General features: G+C 36.4%; 1 protein-coding gene across 4 annotated transcripts in view; it reads right to left on the bottom strand.

The window, feature by feature from the left end:
• LOC110457170 (complexin-like) overlaps positions 1-17,586 on the bottom strand; it is a 174,984-nt gene that overhangs the window by 31,401 nt on the left and 125,997 nt on the right. The window contains exon 1 of one of the 4 annotated variants that reach the window (XM_021508307.1): positions 8,783-9,212. The exons of the other annotated variants lie outside the window; for them this stretch is intronic. The gene's annotated coding sequence lies outside the window, so the exon portion shown is untranslated. Of the gene's footprint in view, positions 1-8,782; positions 9,213-17,586 lie in introns of those variants that run through there. 4 annotated transcript variants of the gene reach the window in all.

Raw genomic sequence — 17,586 nt, 5'->3', positions numbered from 1 at the left:
TCTAGATAATGTACCAGTGTCTGTCAATGTGTCTCAATGACAGACTCTAGATAATGTACCAGTGTCTGTCAATGTGTCTCAATGACAGACTCTAGATAATGTACCAATGTCTGTCAATGTGTCTTAATGACAGACTCCAGATAATGTACCAGTGTCTGTTGATAATCTCAAACTTTACTTCTAGAAATAAACATTCTTCTGGGTTTTTTTTGTATTGGTACTACCCAGATTTTGAGGAAAGTCCTTATATGTCATATTCATTTTTAAAATCCGTATAATGCAGATTTATATATATAGATAATATGTTTAAAATAATAGTTTTGTAAACAAGGATATAAAACAGCATTTTTTTCCTCCTCGAAATGTAATTGGGCAAAACAGTTTTATCCTTTTTCCTTACCTGTAAAGAATTTCTACCAATTTTATAAAAAAAAAATGGTAGTAACATTAAACAGCCACTAAATTCCTTAATCCATGTCACCAAGCCACACGAGGGTCTGGTCTTCTGTTCACCGCCAATCTTTAGGAAACTTACACAGAAAAACAGAAGCCTATATGATCACCATGATACAGTCTAGAGCTAGAGTAAATATTATCAGTGAGGACAGTGACAGACACATGTTAGGTGATAAGTACAACCTTATAGGGACTATCACAACATGTACAGTAACAAAGTTAATCTGGTCAATACACATTGATGTTCACCTCAGTACACAGCTATTATACGCACACTAATCTGATTAAAGACACGACCTAACTTAACACTTTTTCTATCAATACAAGAAAATAACACGTGTGACAGGTCCTCTGTTGAGAATTGTACACTTAATTGTTCTTAATGATTAAATCAATTGTTGTGAGATGGTATCTTAAAACAAGCTTTATCAGCATATAAAATTAATGAAACAAGCAACACAGTTCCAACAAGTCTAAAAACTATCGGTGACAGTTTAGTAACTGAAGGGAAGTCAATCGTTAAAAAATTCCAATTTTTTGTTTTTTAGCATAATTTAATTTATGTATTAAAACACCTTTACTTTATTATAAATGAACTTCATTTTTTTTTGTCAGCATTTGTATGGATATTTTCAAATCCAACACTTTGTGTCCAATAATGGTTTCAGTTTATACCGAGTGCAGACAGTGAAATAGGTTTACGAGTCCCTATAGATGTCACCAACACAATCACTGTTCTAGGTCTGTGTGTGTATACGTAACACGATTGGTTTGGTATGGTCTGGTTTCCAGATCATACCTCCCCTTACATATACATTAACACTTTCATCAAATATTCAAATATTCTTACAAAAAATGCAAAATACAATTTTACTATATAGTGTACGTGGATGACAAGGGTTAACAGTAAACAGGAGAGACAACCTCTATAACACCTTTACTGATAGTCTGATACAGGGGAGACAACCACTCTCATTAAATATGATATGTACTAATACAGGGGAGACAACCAATCTCATTAAATACGACATGTACTAATACAGGAGAGACAACCACTCTAATTAAATATGATATGTACTAATACAGGGGAGACAACCAATCTCATTAAATATGACATGTACTAATACAGGAGAGACAACCACTCTCATTAAATATGATATGTACTTATACAGGGGAGACAACCACTCTTATTAAATATGATATGTACTAATACAGGGGAGACAACCACTCTCATTAAATATGATATGTACTAATACAGGGGAGAAAACCACTCTCATTAAATATGATATGTACTAATACAGGGCAGACAACCAATCTCATTAAATATGACATGTACTAATACAGGGAAGACAATCATTTAATGAAGTATGTACTAATGTACTAAACATATGTATCCTGATAGAGTAAAGTTCTAATTAAATTGTATGTCATATGTCACTTGTGAATCCTGATACAGCTAAGACCTATGTCATACATCAATGGTGAAGACTGATACAGCAGAGTCCTATGATGTCATACTTCACTGGTGAAGACTGATAGTCAAGTCCTATGTCATATGTCACTGGTGAAGACTGATACAGCAGAGTCCTATGATGTCATACTTCACTGGTGAAGACTGATAGTCAAGTCCTATGTCATACGTCACTAGTGAAGACTGATACTGCTAAGTCCTATGTCGTTCGTTATTTGTGAATCCTGATACAGCTGTGTTCTATGTCATACGTCACTGGTGAAGACTGATACAGCTAAGTCATATGTCGTTTGTTATTTGTGAATCCTGATACAGCTGTGTTCTATGTCATTCGTCACTGTTGAAGACTGATACAGCTAAGTCATATGTCATACGTCACTGGTGAAGCCTGGCACAGTCAAGTCCTATGTCATACGTCACTGGTGAAGCCTGACACAGTCAAGTCCTATGTCATACCTCACTGGTGAAGCCTGATACAGCTAATTAAGTCCTATGTCATACATTACTTGTGAATCCTGATACAGCTGTGTCCTATACTTGTGAAGCCCGAAACAGCTAAGTCCTATGTCATACGTCACTGGTGAAGACCAATACAGCTAAGTCCTATGTCATACGTCACTGGTGAAGACTGTTACAGCTAAGTCCTTTCTCATACATCACTGGTGAAGACTGATACAGCTTAGTCCTATAAAGGCCTGACAGTGATATCCAAGCCTTATGTCATGTGTTATTCAGTGAACACAATATCAAGGTACAAGTTCCTAACATGTCATCATTGACATGTGTGCACAGCTGATAGCGTAATACTCATCATAAAGATGCAATGAATTGGTTGCGATAAAGACGTGCATTTCAAGCTTTTACCAGTTAATATGGAATGTATCTGTAAATGAAATTGCATTGTGTACATAGCGGTAACCATGGTATTGTATGAGATGCAATTTCCTGTGGATGTCAGAGCCAGACCTAAGCCCTTGGTCCCACTCGCCCTGATGGCCGATTCACCATCCAAACCAACTATGCAGGAAATTGATGCTCCGCACATCACAAGGTGGCGATACAGAGGTCTGGGTTTATCTCACCAGCAGATGCCAATTTTTGGGGGGGAACTGCTAAATGTTCATATCTTTCCTGCCCATCACAGAGAAACTGTTAGGAACAGGAGGCTACATTTTACCTTAAACATGAAACATTGTCAAGATGTGTTTTCAAGGTCTCTAACAGGCTCATAGTGTCATGAAACGTAAAAATAGATTTGGAAAAGTTGATAAATACCAATATTAAATATTGGAATTTTTTGAGGCATCATGACTAGCCCAAATAAAGCAGGCACATGACTGCATGACTTTATTGTAATACATGGACAATTCTAATTCTTTATTATGCTTCAGACTCAGGAACATTCAAAAAATAATCCTACAAAGTTGATACTTTAGCAACTTTTGAATACAACTTATGGATTCGACCATCCTGATGGTCACCTGCTGACCTTTGACCTGTATAAAGAGTAAACCTAACATGCTACCTATGGTGTAGTGACAGTGTCCTGCTATCAATCTCTAGGAATCTGATGCCAACAGAACAAACATGTCAGGAAGGCAACAGTAAAAATGAATGTTTTAGTTCAAAGATTTCTGTCCTTAACGGTGTTACTCATGATTACCAGTTTTACCCATCGTTTAGAATGTCTGGATTTGCCTTTACAATGTCATGTTTCTGCCTTGAGAATGTCATGATTCTGCCCATAGAATGTCATGTTTCTGCCTTTAGAATGTCATGTTTTTGCCTTGAGAATGCCATGATTCTGCCGTAGAATGTCATGTTTCTGCCTTTAGAATGCCATGTTTCTGCCAGTCTTTAGAATGCCTTGTTTCTGCCTTTGGAATGTCATGATTTGCCTTTAGAATGTCATGTTTCTGTCATTAGAATGTCTTGATTTGCCTTTAGAATGTCATGATTTGCCTTTAGATATCATGATTTGCCTTTAGAATGTCATGTTTCTGACGTTAGAATGTCATGTTTCTGCCGTTAGAATGTCATGTTTCTCTCTTTAAAATCTGTTCAACTCTGTTTTATAAAAGAATTTATATATTTGACTGTCATTTGATATTTTTTTAACTTTGTACAATGACCTGATATGTTTTACTGTCACTAGAACCGTGCAGAGTTTTTAACTGTCAATTGACAGCTGTTGATCCCCGGATAACAACTGAACAGAACTTACTCCCCTTTTTTCACAGTTGAGTTCCTCCTATCACATGTGTAAGTTAACCTCTGTTGAACCCTCTGTAACGATCCACTCAATTTTACTCGTGCTTTCACCGGTTGAGTGCTTCTGCAGATAGGAGGGGCGTGCATTCTATCATTATGTATACAGATGCCATAACGTTCTCCAAAATCAATACGGTGTACTGAAGGACAGTGAAAAAAACGAAGCATGGATCCAACTGTAAATTCAAATCTATACCAATGACTACTACACAGGCGGCACAGCCACAAACCAGCACCAATAAGTTCAATTAAATTCAATTTGCATTTGATATTAAATTGCTTACTTCTATTTTTGTAAATGACCCTGTGAAATCGAAGGTAGTCTTACAATTCTGTAGAGGAGTGAATGTACAGTAACCTTTGTCTGAAGGCTCCATTAATCAGGGTAGTGCTAATGTTATCTTATTGTTATACTGAAAAAACTCTCAACCTGCATCGTCATGGTAGGAAATGAGGTGACGAATTGCAAACACAAGTTTGTGTGTCTGTAATGCTGTGTGTGAGCATGCAATGTCTGTGTCTAGTCACCAACATTTAACCGTTTGAGTGCCAGAGTTTACTCAAGTACACATATTCAAACTTTTTGTTTATATATATGATATCATAGAAACCATCATTCCAAATGAATCCGATGTTCGATTTACAAAAGTAGATTTTTTTAAGCATAATATCAAAAAGTAATAATAAAACAGTAACATAAAAGTTTTTGAATAATCATTATGGAAGTAAAATCTTTAATCATTTCACAAAAACATTTCACCTAAGAAAAGTTTCATAACAATAAGAATCCGTAAAGCAAGTAGTGGATAAGTTTCTCTATCAATTTTATGCAAAATACAGAAAACTTGTACTGGGCAACATGTAAAAAATGAATTTGGCACGAAGGTGTCAATGTCACATGTTTAACAGTTACTATCTGATGACAAAGTGTCAATGTCACATGTTCAACAGTTACTATCTGATGACAAAGTGTCAATGTCACATATTTAACAGTTACTATCTGATGACAAAGTGTCAATGTCACATGTTTAACAGTTACTATCTGATGACAAAGTGTCAAAATCCAATCTTTTAAACAGTGACTTATCTGATGACAAAGTGTTAACATCATACAATTTATACTTACTGTTCCATCAAAACAAATTAAGTTATACATATTGTCGTGTCAACACAACTTCAGACACTTGAATCATACAGAATGTCCATTTATAATTGAGCTTTCATTCAAATCATTCACACAGTGACTGTCTCGTCACATGAATTCAATCACATGACTGTCCAGTTACATTTACACTTCACAAGTACTCCAGTCACTGGGCTTTCAGTTTGAGAACTGTTTATGCAGTCACATACTTTAAGTCACATGATCCATGTGACTTCTAGCTAATGACTGTCTGGTCACAAAGCTTGAAGTCACATGACTACTGTGTAGTAGTTTAATTGTGTGGGGCTACATGTAATATTTCGCTGTTGTTCCGATCAGAGCTAGTTTGCAGGGATAAAATTTCATGCAACACCAACACGGCAAAAATACTTACTGATATAATTCACAAAATTAATGTTTACTGGGTATTCAATTTCATGCTATCCCTGATGAGCACAAATATAGCGAAATTAAATATCCTGCAAATATTAAAAACTGTACAGTTTCTGGTCTCAAAGCTTTAAGTTATATGAATATATATCTGGTCACATGATTTAAGTCACATGACTATCTGGTTACAAAATGTTCAGTCATGTGACTGTCCATTCACAGTTCTTTATATCATATCAGTCTGCATTACTTAAGTATGACCTTAACAAAGGACGTTCATACAGACTTAAAGATTTACAGTGTAACCATTTTATGACATTTTATATTGTGAGATGAAATGTTGGTGATACCAGTTGTGGTAGTCAATCAACTCATAAATATGTAACATCATTAAGGTACCTGATATACATGTCAATGTAAATCTTCCCTTATACATGTCATTGTAAATCTTCCCATATATATATGTCATTGTAAACCTTCCCGTATACATGTCAATGTAAACATTCCCATATACATGTCAATGAAAACTTTCCCATATACATGTCAATGTAAATCTTCCCATATACATGTCAATGTAAATCTTCCCTTATACATGTCATTGTAAACCTTCCCTTATACATGTCAATGTAAATCTTCCCATATACATGTCAATGTAAATCTACCCTTATACATGTCATTGTAAACCTTCCCTTATCCATGTCAATGTAAATCTTCCCATATACATGTCAATCTAAATCTTCCCTTATACATGTCAATGTAAATCTTCCAATATACATGTCAATGTAAATCTTCCCATATATATGTCATTGTAAACATTCCCATATACATGTCAATCTAAATCTTCCCTTATACATGTCAATGTAAATCTTCCCGTATACATGTCAATGTAAATCTTCCCATTATATATGTCGATCATTGTAAACCTTCCCGTATACATGTCAATGTAAACCTTCCCATATACATGTCAATGTAAATCTTCCCATATATATATGTCATTGTAAACATTCCCATATACATGTCAATGTAAATCTTTCCATATATACATGTCAATGTAAATCTTCCCATATATATATGTCATTGTAAACATTCCCATATATATGTCATTGTAAACATTCCCATATACATGTCAATGTAAATCTTCCCATATATATATGTCATTGTAAACCTTCCCATATATATATCATTGTAAACCTTCCCATATACATGTCAATGTAAACCTTCCCATATACATGTCAATGTAAATCTTCCCATATACATGTCAATGTAAATCTTCCTTTATACATGTCAATGTAAACCTTCCCATATATATATGTCGATCATTGTAAACCTTCCTGTATACATGTCAATGTAAACCTTCCCATATACATGTCAATGTAAATCTTCACATATATATGTCATTGTAAACATTCCCATATTCATGTCAATGTAAATCTTCCCATATATATATGTTGTTGTAAACCTTCCCATATATATGTCATTGTAAACATTACCATATACATGTCAATGTAAATCTTCCCATGTATATGTCATTGTAAACATTCCCATATACATGTCAATGTAAATCTTCCCATATATATATGTTATTGTAAACCTTCCCATATATATGTCATTGTAAACATTCCCATATACATGTCAATTTAAACCTTCCCATATACATGTCAATGTAAACCCTCCCTTATACATGTCAATGTAAATCTTTCCATATATACATGTCAAGGTAAATCTTCCCATATATATGTCATTGTAAACATTCACATATACATGTCAATTTAAATCTTCCCATATACATGTCAATATAAACCTTCACATAAACATGTAAATGTAAACATTCATATATACATGTCAATGTTAACTCTCCCATATACAAGTTTATTCAAGCTTTCCCATACTTGTCAATGTAAGCTTACTCCTATGTCAATGTAATATTTCTCCTACGTCAATGTAAGCTTATTTACATACACATATTCATATTGATACAAGCTTACCCATATACTTATGTACGTGTCAATGCAAACTTTCCTATATACATGATAATTCAAGCTTGTCAATAGACATGCCTATGTTAGCATTCCCATATACATGTCAATGTAAATCTTCTCATATATATGTCATTGTAAACATTCCCATATACATGTCAATGTTAACCTTCCCATATACATGTCAATGTAAACCCTCCCATATACATGTCAATGTAAACCTTAACATAAACATGTAAATGTAAACATTCATATATACATGTCAATGTAAACTCTCCCATATACATGGCAATGTAATCCCTCCCATATACATGTCAATGTAAACCTTCCCATATACATGTCAATGTAAATCTTCCCATATATATATGTCATTGTAAACATTCCCATATACATGTCAATGTTAACCTTCCCATATACATGTCAATGTAAACCCTCCCATATACATGTCAATGTAAACCTTCACATAAACATGTAAATGTAAACATTCATATATACATGTCAATGTAAACTCTCCCATACACAAGTTTATTCAAGCTTTCCCATACTGGTCAATGTAAGCTTACTCCTATGTCAATGTAAGCTTTCTCCTATGTCAATGTAATATTTCTCCTACGTCAATGTAAGCTTATTTACATACACATATTCATATTGATACAAGCTTGCCCATATACTTATGTACGTGTCAATGCAAACTTTCCTATATACATGATAATTCAAGCTTGTCAATAGACATGCCTATGTTAGCATTCCCATATACATGTCAATGTGAGCTTCCCTATAAATATGTCAATTGAAGCCTAACATATCTGAACATACATGTCACACATAACGTGTCAATACTGGCGTCCTCATACACTTGTCAATGTTAGTGTCTCTATATACATGTCAATGTAAGCCTACACTATTAACTACAGCCTATAAAGACAAAGCTTGTATAAACATGAATATGAAGACATACCATAACATACAATTCTATACTATGACATTACAGTATAGATAGCCTTACTGTGTAGGCTACCCTATTGAGGTCAGTGTATTCTACATTAATGTTAGTCAATATGGAAGTGTACCAACCTTGTGTGAGCTAGCTTAATCCTGTGGATGTAGTAGTCATAGTACCACGTGTCTGTGGCTGTCTGGCAATAACAGTCAACACATTGATTTTAAAGCACACAAGATGAGATAGCAAGCATGGTAGTGAACCTGATCACAGACCTTCCTCCATCACCATGGCTGTATGGTATCACAAGTCCCTGACGATGCCAGCTCCCTGATAATCAGATGAGTACTGCCAGAACGGCTTCACTGCAAGCCTGTCTCAGTGCCAAGTGGACATTGCCTGATACCGATTCTCTGATATATCTGGATTATTCAGCTGTCTAAATGCTGTACCTAGCTTTACAATTCCTCTGCTGTATATTTGCTGGCTATCCACTGTATATCTGCTGTGTCTCTGCTGTATCCAGCCTCCTCACTGCTCAGCAGCCACAGCACCGGAAAACCCCTGTGTACAGCAGGTTGCCATGGCAATTCCCTTTTCCCCCAAAGAGAGTTTGGAAGTGAAAATAAATAATTTACAACCTGACAGTATTAAATGAAGGACACAGGCATGGGATTTTTGTTAGGGTGATTAGATATTGACAGATGTGTGCGTGATACAACTCTGAGTTTGTGAGATACAGCATACCAGTGTCTGACAGCAATTAGCCACACTAGAGTCAATATGACAACAAAAATTACAACTCTGTGGCTACATGCATGAGTACCCAGATTCCATAAAAACACAACAATGATTGTCTATGCAATGTTTTAAGCATTTTTGTGTTTAATATGGGAACTCAGACAAACTAATGAAAATAGGAAGTTAACTTCTAGCTTGGTGACGGTTCAGTTTCTTTCTTGTGGTAGGCCAGCAGTCTTATTCTTTATTTTTCCCCCAAAAAAACTTAACTACAACCTCTCTTATCTGAAGTATTCCAAAAGAACATCAACGTTTTTGGGAAATTATCTAAATTTGCTTTTCCCAGAGCTAGTCTGCTCTGTTAAGTATTTCTAGTTTGTTCCCCCTTATTTCTAGTCGGCTTTGTCTGGTATGTATTTTTAATTTGTTCTAATATCTTTTGTCCTGATTTTCTGATTCATTTAACGTCTGCTTTGTCCACTAATTCCAGTGATTTTGTCCAGTATTCCTAGTATTTCTTGTTTGGTTTGTCCTTTATTTCTCATCTGCTTTGTCCAGTATTTCTAGAAATTAAGTCCAGTCTTTTACGTCTGCTTTGCCCAGTATTTTTCTTGTTTCCTTTATTTCTCATCTGCTTTGTCCAGTAATATTAGAATTTTGGCCATTATTTCTCATCTTGTTTATTCAGTATTTTGTTTAAGTCTTTTAACTCAATCCAGTATTTCAATTCACCTTTGTTTACTCAGTTTACTGACATTTGGCCTAGAGATTCTATGTTTGGCCTAACAGCAATCTTAGGCCTAGTCTTCGTCTCTGCCCTATTTAGTATTCCTCTCACTTCATTTCCATTTAATACACACTACTGATGGTCAACATCATCAGTTTATGAGGTATGTATACAAGGCCATTCCTACCCCCATACATAGCTGTTGATTTACAGTACTCAGTATAATTACCGTCCATCAAATCACCACTACCTGCCACTTTGTGCTATCATTAAATTACACTACATTGTTCTTCAATGCTTTTTGAAGGCTAATCATAATAGCATGTTGAATATTCCAGCACTAGCTCAAAAGTATTTTGCAATGAAAAGGCAGTGAATGTGTTGTGACAAAATATGTTTCATAACAAATTGTGTTTTTAAATTCTAAAAAACCTTTAAGAGACAAACCCATATTAATACGGACAGGAAAACCAAATTAGCATAAAACATTTGAAATTGAGTTTAATTATCTAATGAGGAAATGCGACAGCAAACGTTCATTTCAAATTAGTTCCTGCAAGAACACAATAAAATAACTACTGTGTTTGCTTCAGGGCCATCACACGCTATAAATCATGGCCCACTCACTGGCACATAAATGATGGTAACAGCACTACGGGTGGCATCAAGCCGATCATATCACGCTTTTTTCTCCTTCAAAACAGCAGTAGAGTTAACATCAATCTGTATCTATGATGTATAACTAGGATGCAATATGTTGTCTGTTAATAAAGTTAAATGTCAACATATGATGATACTTAATATACCAGAACCATCATATTTCAGCATCCTATATATCTAATACATCAGCACTACCATATTTAATACCTTATATACAAGTAACACATCAGCACTACCATATTTAATACCTTATATACAAGTAACACATTATCACTACTCATATACAAGTAACACATCAGCACTACTTATATACAAGTAACACATCAGCACTATACTTATATACAAGTAACACATCAGCACTACGTATATACAAGTAACACATCAGCACTATACTTATATACAAGTAACACATCAGCACTATACTTATATACAAGTAACACATCAGCACTATACTTATATACAAGTAACACATCAGCACTATACTTATATACAAGTAACACATCAGCACTATACTTATATACAAGTAACACATCAGCACTATACTTATATACAAGTAACACATCAGCACTATACTTATATACAAGTAACACATCAGCACTATACTTATATACAAGTAACACATCAGCACTATACTTATATACAAGTAACACATCAGCACTATACTTATATACAAGTAACACATCAGCACTATACTTATATACAAGTAACACATCAGCACTATACTTATATACAAGTAACACATCAGCACTATACTTATATACAAGTAACACATCAGCACTATACTTATATACAAGTAACACATCAGCACTATACTTATATACAAGTAACACATCAGCACTATACTTATATACAAGTAACACATCAGCACTATACTTATATACAAGTAACACATCAGCACTATACTTATATACAAGTAACACATCAGCACTATACTTATATACAAGTAACACATCAGCACTATACTTATATACAAGTAACACATCAGCACTATACTTATATACAAGTAACACATCAGCACTATACTTATATACAAGTAACACATCAGCACTATACTTATATACAAGTAACACATCAGCACTATACTTATATACAAGTAACACATCAGCACTATGTATATACAAGTAACACATCAGCACTAAACTTATATACAAGTTACACATCAGCACTATACTTATATACAAGTAACACATCAGAACTATACTTATATACAAGTAACACATCAACACTACGTATATACAAGTAACACATCAGCACAGCCTGGTTTCAGTAGCCTTTGTTACTGATACAGTTGTGAAGTATACATATTTACAATGGCATCACTGGCAGATGGTGTTTGTTGATCTTGGCACCCTTGGTTGAATGCCATTATTGACCTTGGCCCCAGACTGATGAACTAGTTGTTGCTATCCTGTATCGACCTTAGCACCACTAATCAATAACATGTTTTGACCATAGCAACACTAATCAATAACATGTATTGACCATAGCAACACTACCCAATAGCCTGTATTGACCATAGCAGCACTGACCTATAACCTGCATTGACTCATAATAGCAACACTAACCTGTATTGACCATAGCAACATTGCCCAATAGCCTATATTGACCCTAGCAACACTACCCAAGAGCCTGCATTGACCATATCAAAACTAATCAATAACCTGTATTGACTATAGCAACACTGACCAATAACCTGTATTGACCATAGCAACACTGACCAATTACCTGCATTGACCATAGCAAAACTACCCAATAACCTGTATTGACCATAGCAACACTGACCAATAACCTGCATTGACCATAGCAAAACTACCCAATAACCTGTATTGACCATAGCAACACTGACCAATAACCTGCATTGACCATAGCAAAACTACCCAATAACCTGTATTGACCATAGCAACACTGACCAATAACCTGCATTGACCATAGCAAAACTACCCAATAACCTGTATTGACCATAGCAACACTGACCAATAACCTGCATTGACCATAGCAAAACTACCCAATAATCTGTATTGACCATAGCAAAACTACCCAATAACCTGTATTGACCATAGTAACACTGACCAATTACCTGCATTGATCATAGCAAAACTACCCAATAACCTGTATTGACCATAGCGACACTGACCAATAACCTGTATTGACCATAGCAACACTTCCCGATTACCTGTATTGACCATAGCAACACTGACCAACAACGTTAACCTGTATTGACCTCAGTACTACTAATCAATAACCTGAATTGACCTTAGACTTATTACCACTAATCAATAACCTGTATTTACAAATTTACCCTCCTGTTAATTTTAATTCCTGAGTAATTTGAATAATAAATTTTACACCTGAGGGTAGGACATCCCCTAAATTTATTGTTACGACTGGAGTTCAGAGGAGGGGATTCCCCTATATTAACAATATGATGACATGACGTCAACAATGCATCAGCGTCATGTCAACAATGCATCAACATCATGTCAACAATGCATCAACAGCATGTCAATAAAGCATCAACATCATGTCAACAATGCATCAACATCATGTCGACAATGCATCAACATCACGTCAACAATGCATCAACAGCATGTCAACAATGCATCAACAGCATGTCAACAATGCATCAATGTCATGTCAACAAAGCATCAACATCATGTCAACAATGCATCAACAGCATGTCAAAAATACATTAACATCATGTCAACAAAGCATCAACATCATGTCAACAATGCATCAACATCACATCAACAATGCATCAACAGCATATCAACAATGCATCAATGTCATGTCAACAATGCATCAACATCATGTCGACAATGCATCAACATCATGTCAACAATGCATCAACATCATGTAAACAAAGCATCAACATCATGTCAATAAAGCATCAACATCATGTCAACAATCCATCAACATCATGTCGACAATGCATCAACATCACATCAACAATGCATCAACAGCATGTCAACAATGCATCAACAGCATGTCAACAATGCATCACCATCATGTCAACAATGCATCAACATCATGTCAACAATGCATCAACATCATGTCAACAATGCATCAACATCATGTCAACAATGCATCAACATCATGTCAACAATGCATCAACATCATGTCAACAATGCATCAACATCATGTCAACAATGCATCAACATCATGTCAACAATGCATCAACATCATGTCAACAATGCATCAACATCATGTCAACAATGCATCAACATCATGTCAACAATGCATCAACATCATGTCAACAATGCATCAACATCATGTCAACAATGCATCAACATCATGTCAACAATGCATCAACATCATGTCAACAATGCATCAACATCATGTCAACAATGCATCAACATCATGTCAACAATGCATCAACATCATGTCAACAATGCATCAACATCATGTCAACAATGCATCAACATCATGTCAACAATGCATCAACATCATGTCAACAATGCATCAACATCATGTCAACAATGCATCAACATCATGTCAACAATGCATCAACATCATGTCAACAATGCATCAACATCATGTCAACAATGCATCAACATCATGTCAACAATGCATCAACATCATGTTGACAATGCATGAACATCATGTCAACAATGCATCAACAGCATGTCAACAATCCATCAACATCATGTCAACAATGCATCAACGTCAAACATCTAAGCAAAATGAGATCTATGAATTTCACATCTGGAAAGGTGTGGATGCAAATGTCTAGAATAAGAGAAAACATTCATTTTAGGTGTGAGCTGAAATGATTCTTATGATATGAGAACCAAAAAAAATTTCAACAATCTGAATCTGTAATGGTGTGGAATAATTGGAGACACGAGTTTCACACTTCCTGGTGTGGAAAATCAACAGAAGCTTTTACTCTAATAACAATTAACACAGCAGCTAGAACAATTCTTCGCATCACTGAAGTTGCTGAAAGGACTGTCTGATAACTGCTTGCTGAGTATGAAATGTGCATTTTTATAACATGTCGCAAACGTAATTGTCCATCTGGTAGATAGAGCTGAAATCATTTTGATGTTTTACAATTAAAGATTGATAATCTATTTTGGATAGAACAATTCTTCAGATTCTAAAATTCCTGGTTTCATCAAATATACAAAACTCATCATATAAAGCTGTAATTACTGTTATCAACAAAACTCAGCATCAAACCTACAAACCCAAACCTGGTACAATAACCCCGCACAAGCATCAGCAATATAGAACGAAGCCTCAATCCTCCAGCCTACATACCCTCACCCATATATAACCTCAGACCAGACACAGCCACAGAACCCAGCCTCAATCCTATACATACCCACACCCATCTATAACCTCAAACCAGACACAGCCACAGAACCCAGCCTCAATCCTCCAGCCTACATACCCCCACCCATATATAACCTCAGACCAGACACAGCCACAGAACCCAGCCTCATCCTATACATACCCTCACCCATATATAACCTCAGACCAGACACAGCCACATAACCCAGCCTCAATCCTACCAACTTCACCCATCTATAACCTCAGACAAGACACAGCCACAGACCCCAGCCTCAATCCTACATACCCACACCCATCTATAACCTCAGACCAGACAAAGCCACAGAACCCAGCCTCAATCCTACAAACTTCACCCATCTATAACCTCTGACAAGACACAGCCACAGAACCCAGCCTCAATCCTCCAGCCTACATACCCCCACCCATATATAACCTCAGACCAGACACAGCCACAGAACCCAGCCTCAATCCTACATACCCCCACCAATCTATAACCTCAGACCAGACATAGCAACAGAACCCAGCCTCAATCCTACATACCCCAACCCATCTATAACCTCAGACCAGACCCAGCCACATAACCCAGCCTCAACCCTACAAACTTCCCCCATCTATAACCTCAGACCAGCCCCAGCCACATAACCCAGCCTCAACCCTACAAACTCCCCCCATCTATAACCCCAGACAAGACACAGCCACAGACCCCAGCCTCAATCCTATATCCCCCAATTGCAACCCATCTATAACATCAGACCAGACACAGCCACATAACACAGCCTCAATCCTACAAACTTCCCCTATCTATAACCTCAGACCAGACACAGCAACATAACCCAGCCTCAATCCTCCAAACTTCCCCTATCTATAACCTCAGACCAGACACAGCCACAGAACCCAGCCTCAATCCTATATACCCCAATTGCAACCCATCTATAACCTCAGACCAGACACAGCCACATAACCCAGCCGCAATCCTATATACCCCAATTGCACCCCATCTATACCCTCAGACCAGCCCCAGCCACATACCCCAGCCTCAATCCTATCTCCCCCAATTGCAACCCATCTATACCCTCAAACAAGACACAGCCACATAACACAGCCTCAATCCTACAAACTTCACCCATCTATAACCTCAGACCAGACCCAGCCACATAACCCAGCCTCAATCCTATATACCCCAACCCATCTATAACCTCAGACCAGACACAGCCACATAACCCAGCCTCAATCCTACAAACTTCACCCATATATAACCTCAGACCAGACACAGCCACATAACCCAGCCTCAATCCTATATACCCCAACCCATCTATAACCTCAGCCCAGACACAGCCACATAACCCAGCCTCAATCCTACAAACTTCACCCATATATAACCTCAGACCAGACACAGCCACATACCCCAGCCTCAATCCTACAAACTTCACCCATCTATAACCTCAGACCAGACACAGCCACAGAACCCAGCCTCAATTCTTCAATCCTACACCTAGCTGCACGATAACCTTCGACAAGTAACAATGCTCTGTAATTGAAGCGATTAAGTGTACTACAATAACTTGGCAGTAACAGACTCTTATTAACCTCATTACAACTTAAGTAATGGATTTCCAAGTGCCTTAAGGCCAGGTGAGAAGATTCAAATAAACATCATCAATAGAAGTAGGTTTTAATCAGTATCATTTTCTCAAGGAACTTAAACATTGCCTGTAGCCTTCGCTCTAAACAGGTCGTGGATTTGTCAACCTTTAATTGGTTAGGGTAAGAATGATAACTATTAACAACCACCTGCCATTCATTCAACATGGGGTATAATTAATATGATCACCCTACAACCCCCGAAGGTCTTGTGATGAGAACTTAATTAACTTGATCACCCTTCAACTCACAACATCGTGGTTCATCAGTTCCTGACAACTTTGCAATTTTGGATAGAGGATAAATGTGTTTCAATTAAACCTGTAAAAAGTAGAACTTCAGTAGTGTTTTAAGTTTATTGGTTTCTCCAGGTAGGGAAGTTTGGGAGGCTCCCCAATTTGTTTTGCAAAAGTCTGCCATGTTACACTACCAGTGCCTGTCATTCTAAGCAAACTAAGAAAAGAAGAACATTGGTTCTCTGGATATATTCTCATTACTATTCGAACATGTCTAAAAGTGAATCAATTTTGTTATTTATTTGATCAAAATTTATAGCCCTTCAACCCAGTATGCTACTGGCAAAATATTGTGATTTTATTCGACATCAGTATAAAAGTAATTTTCTCTGTATTTTGACAACTGGCATTTGTGACCTTGAATTGAGTCAAGATCATTCTTTTTGCTGACTTTGAAGTGTTCTGTGCATGTGAATTACGTGAACTATGAATGCTTCGACACAAGTTTGACCCTTGTAACTTTGAATATAGGTCAAGGTCAGTTAAGTTCTTTAGCTTCGTAGCACTTGATGCAAGCAACTTGCAAAAATATCATAACTCTAAGCCTTCAGTTCTTCAAAGCTGTTCCGCCCCCCCC

The sequence above is a fragment of the Mizuhopecten yessoensis genome, unplaced genomic scaffold, assembly GCF_002113885.1.
Source record: "Mizuhopecten yessoensis strain PY_sf001 unplaced genomic scaffold, ASM211388v2 scaffold9033, whole genome shotgun sequence".
In the NCBI taxonomy this organism is placed as follows: domain Eukaryota; kingdom Metazoa; phylum Mollusca; class Bivalvia; order Pectinida; family Pectinidae; genus Mizuhopecten; species Mizuhopecten yessoensis.
The sequence above is the reverse complement of the archived record's forward strand: the minus strand, read 5'-3'. Positions and strand labels throughout refer to the sequence as shown.